The sequence below is a fragment of the Sminthopsis crassicaudata genome, chromosome 2 (genome assembly GCF_048593235.1).
Source record: "Sminthopsis crassicaudata isolate SCR6 chromosome 2, ASM4859323v1, whole genome shotgun sequence".
In the NCBI taxonomy this organism is placed as follows: Eukaryota; Metazoa; Chordata; class Mammalia; order Dasyuromorphia; family Dasyuridae; genus Sminthopsis; species Sminthopsis crassicaudata.
The window spans coordinates 499,049,331-499,055,086 of NC_133618.1; positions in this window are offsets into that span (position 1 = coordinate 499,049,331).

Here is a 5,756-nt window from a genome sequence, read left to right on the forward strand (position 1 = left end):
CAGAGGATTTTATATTTGATCCTGAAAATGACAGTGAGCCACTAGAATTTATTGAAATGTGGCAACGAAGTGCACAGTAAGTCCTGTACTTTTGGAAGATCATTTTGATAGCTGAAAGTAGGATGGATTAAAGTGAGGAGAGAGTTATGGCAAGGTGACCAGTCAGCAAGCTATTGCAATCATCTAGGAATGAGATGATGAAGGCCTGTACCAGAATGGTGGCAGTGTCAGAGAAAAGAAGGGGGCAAATAAAAAATATATTACAAAGGTAAAAGGCAGCAGATCTTGGCAACAAACTGGATACTGGGGAATGGGGACTGTGAGAGAAAGTAAGGAGTTGAGGTAACTGAGGTAACTGGTACTTTCAATGGTAACAGGAATATTAGGAGTGGGAGGAGGGTTTGATAGGGGTATGTGTGAAAATAATGACACCCTAAGTTTGAAATGTTTCAGGACATCTAGTTTGAAGCAGTTGGAGACTGAAGAACAGCAGAGAAGTGAGGGGTGGTTAAGCAGATTTGAGAGTCATCATTATAGAGATGATCATTGAATTTTTGAGAGCTAAAGACATCACCCAGTGAAATAATATTAAACAAAAACCCCAGGAGATCCAGGATGGAACTCTGAGGGCAGGATTTGGATGAAGATATAGCAAGGGAGACTTAGAAGTGGTCAGAAAAGTAGAAGAACTAAGAAAGAGTAATATCACAAAAAACATAAAAAAGAGTATCAAGGAGAAAAAGATGTTGGATGGTATCAAAATCTGCAGATATATAAAGGATAAAGATTAAGAAAAGACCATTTAATCTGGCAATTAAAAAATCAACAGTTACTTGGAGAGAGTAGTTTCAGTTGAATCATGGAAACTGGAAACCAACTTGTAAAGAGCAAAAGTAAAAAGACCTATTATATAGACAACCTTCTGAAGTTGAGTCACAAAAGACAGAAGAGATATGAGACATAGTGAATACATCAGTTTTTGGTTTTGTTTTTGTTTTTTTTGAGGATGGGGGATCTGTGTGCATGTTTTTAGGTAGTCAGTTGGGAAACAGTCAGGGGTCGATGAAATATTAAAGATAAGTAAGAAGATAGCTGGGAATGATAGCTGGAGAAAAATATGATTGCTTATGAATGTAGATGGGCTTATCTGTCAAGAAAAAGAGTCATTTCAATATGGGAGACAGGTGAAAAATAAGATGGTGGCAGAGAGCATCTAGGTACAGAGAGCTGAAATGATTTGTCCAAAATCACATGGTGAGTTAATGGCAAATCCAAGAAGAACTCCTGACTTCTAAGCCAGTACATTTTCTTTCTTTCTTTCTTTTTAAATTAAAGCTTTTTATTTTCAAAACATATGCATGGATAATTTTTCAACATCAACTCTTCCAAAACCTTGTGTTCAAATTTTTCCCCCCTTTCCCCAACCCCTCCCATAGATGGCAAGTAATTCATTATATGTTAAACATGGTAAGAAACATATGTTAAATCCAATATATGCTTACATATTTATACAATTATCTTACTGCACAAGAAAATCAAATCAAACAGGAAAAAATTAGAAAGAAAATAAAATTCAAGCAAACAAAAACAAAAATAGTGAAAATGATATTCAATTCCCACAGTCTTCTCTCTGGGTGTAGATGACTCTCTTCATCACAAAATCATTGGAACTGTCTGAATCATCTTATTGTTGAAGAGAGCCATGTCCATTAGAATTGATCATCTTAGTCTTGTTGTTGCCATATACAATGATCTCCTGGTTCTGCTCATTTCACTTAGCATCAGTTCATATAAATCTCTCCAGGCCTCTCTGAAATCATCCTGCTGATCATTTCTTATAGAACAATAATATTCCATAACATTCATATACCATAACTTATTCAGTTATTCTCCAATTGACGGGCATCCATTCAGTTTCCAGTTTATTGCCACTACAAAAAGGACTACCACATTTTTGCACATGTGGGTCCCTTTCCCTCCTTTAAGATCTCTTTGGGATATAAGCCCAGTAGAAACACTGCTATATCAAAGGGTATGAACAATTTGATAATTCTTTGGGCATAGTTCCAAATTGCTCTCCAGAATGGATGAATTTGTTCACAATTCCACCAACAATATATTAGTGCTCTGATTTTCCCATATCCCCTCCAACATTCTTCATTATCTTTTCCTGTCATTTTAGGCAATCTGAGAGGTGTGTAGTGGTGTCTCAGAGTTCTCTTAATTTGCATATCTCTGATCAATAATGATTTACAGAACCTTTTCATATGACTAGAAATGGTTTCAATTTCTTCACTTGAAAATTGTCTGTTCATATCCTTAGACCATTTATCAATTGGAGAATAGTTTGAATCCTTATAAATCTCTTATATATTTTAGAAATGAGGCTTTTATCAGAACTTATGTAAAAATGTTTTCCTAATTTAGTGCTCCCCTTCTAATCTTGTCTGCACCAGTTTTGTTTGTACAAAACCTTTTTAACTTAACATAAGCAAAATTATCTGTGATTAATAATGATCTCCAGTTCTTCTTTGGTCATAAATTCCTTCCTCATCCACAGATCTGAGAGATGTTCTTCTAATTTGCTTGTAATATCACTCTTTATGTCTAGATCATGAACCCATTTCGAACTTATCTTGGAATATGGTGTTAAGTGTGAGTCAATGCCTAATTTCTGCCATACTAATATCTAATTTTCCCAGCAGTTTTTGTCAAATAGTGAGTTCTTATCCCAAAATCTGGGGTCTTTGGGTTTGCCATATTCTAGATTATTATAGAGATTGACTATTTTGTCCTGTGAGCCTAATGTATTCCACTGATCAACTACTACATTTCTTAGCCAGTACCAAATGGTTTTAATGACCACTGCTTTATAATATAGTTTTATATCTGGCACCTTCATTTGTCCTTTTTTTCATTAATTCCCTTGAAATTCTTGACCTTTTGTTCTTCCAGATAAACTTTGTATGGTACTTAATAAGTATATTAATTTAGATAGTATTGTCATTGTTATCATATTCATTTGGCCTACTCAAGGGCACTTGATATTTTTCCAATTGTTTAGATCTGACTTTGTGTGGAAAGTGTTATGTAGTTATGTTTATATAGATCCTGACTTTACCTGGCCAGTACATTTTCTACTATATTTCCCCTTCTGTTTACCAAGAGAAATCTAGACTTGTAACACTACTTGGTGGGAGTAAAATTCCAGGTAGCCTTCAATGATTTTATTCACTACAAATCAACCCTTCATAAAGTTAAAATCAACATCCCACTATATCTAGTAAAATACAGCACCCCTAGACAGACTGTGGACTAAGTGTGGCTACCTGCACCAGCTTAAAATGTAATTTGGATACGTTTAATAAAATAAGTAAAAAGACAATAAAACAGACATAATAATGTATTTTTTTTTTGAGGCAATTGGGGTTAAGTGACTTGCCCAGGTCACACAGCCAGGAAGTGTTAAGTGTCTGAGACCAGATTTGAATTGGGTCGTCCTGAATTCAGGGCTGGTGCTCTATCCACTGTGCCACCTAGCTGCCCCAATAATGTATTTTTTATTTAGATCAATATATGTTCTGCAGGAACTTTGGGTAGGAATTAGTGGCCTCTATTTTTATTTGAGTTTGATATCATTGTTCTAGTCTCTCCTTCATAGCCCATCCAGCTATCCACTAGGAAACTAAGATTTACACAATTATCTTGTAATCTTCTATGCCCATATCCCCCTTCTTTCCACATGGAACAGTGATTTTCTACTTCTGACCTCCATTTGGAAATGGCTCTGAAGCTAAGTTATTCTGATTGATAAAAGTGAGAGCGTGATAACTTACTTAACCCTTGATATCTTACTCCTAGACCATGCTTCACTTTAGTAGGAAAAGTCATCATATCAATACTATTATTGCTATTGGAAAGGATATGACAATCCTTTGCCTTCTCTTTCCACTTCAAAGAGCTGAGATTCCAAAAGTCAAAACTCTTCCATTGATACCACTTTTCTATATGTTGTGTTTCTATTAGAATACAAGTTCTTTGAAGGAAAAAACTCTCAATTTTATATTTGTATCTCCAGTATCTAATACAGTTCCTGACATTTAGTAGGAACTTAATAGAGATATTAATTCATTCAACAAATATTTATTTAGGATACTTGCCAAGGCAAATCTCTTGCCCTCCAGAAGTTCACAATTTAACTTAAGAGAAGTCAGTTAGTCAATAAACATTTATTAAACCTCTAGGTTCCAAGCACTGTCCTAAGTGCTAGGGATACAATTATTAAAAACAAACAAACAAACAAACAAACAGTTGATCCTCACAACAATCTTGAGGGATAGATGCTATAATCACCCAAATTTTATATCTGAAGAAACTAAACCAGAGGTGAAATTACTTACTCAGCATCAAACAGCTAGGAATTGTCAGAAACTAGATTGAAACTCAGGTATGCCTCATTACAAGTCCAGTACTCTATCCACTGCACCACCTAGCTGCCTATACACTGTGCCCTCTAGCTGCTATTTATAGTACCTAAGCTCATTCTCTGAGATCTCCATTCCTTCATATTAACATAAAGAATTAAGAAATCCAAATTAAGACAACTCTGAGACACCATTTCACACTTCTCATATTGGCTGAAATGACAGGAAAAAATAATGATGAATATTGGAGGGGATGTGGGAAAACTGGGATACTAATACATTGTTAGTGGAGTTGTGAACTGATCCAGGCATTCTGGAGAGCAATTTGAAAGCATGCCTAAAGGGCTATCAAACTGTGCATATCCTTTGGTGCAGCAATGTCTCTACTGGGTTTGTATTCCAAAGAAATCATAAAGTAGGGAAAAGGACCCACATATGCAAAAAAGTTTGTGGCAGCCTTTTTTGGAGTGACAAAGAACTGGAAACTGAGTGAATACTCATCAGTTGAGGAAAGGCTGAATAAGTTGTGGTATATGAATGTGATGGAATATTATTACATTGTTCTATAAGAAATGAACAAACTGATTTCAGAAAAGCCTGGAAAGACTTATATGAACTGATGCCAAGTAAAGTGAGCAGAACCAAGAGAACATTGTACACAGCAACAACAAGATTATGTGATGAACAACTGTGATGGATTTGGCTCTTTTCAACAAAGAAGTGATTCAAGACAATTTTAGTAGACATGGGATAGAAAGTGCCACTCACATCCAGAAAGAGAACTATGGAAAATGAATGTGGATCAAAGCATAATCTTTTCATTTTTTGTTATTGTTTGTTTATTTGCATGTTTTCCCCTTTCTTGTGTATTTTTTCCCCTTTTGATCTGATTTTTATTGCACAGCATGATGAATTTGGAAATATATTTAGAAAAGTTGCACATGTAACCTTTTTCAGATTGCTTGCTGTCTTGGGAAGGGGGCAAGGAGGGAATAGAGAGGGAAGACTTGGAACACAAGTTTTGCGGGGGTAAATGTTGAAAACTATCTTTGCATGTGTTTAAAAAAATAAAATACTATTAATTTTTTTTAAATAACAAAGAGTTCATAGTATCACAGATCAAGAACTAGAAAACTTTAGAAGTCACCTGGTCCTATGTTTTCTTTTATAATATAATTAATATGGAAATATGTTGTCTTCTCAATGAGGCAGGATGAGGAAGGATAAAGGGAAAGAATTTGGAACTCAAAATTTTATAACTACTAAAAACTATATTCATAAGTAAGTTGGAAAAATAAAGAAATAACTTTTAAGAAAGTAATTCTTACTCTC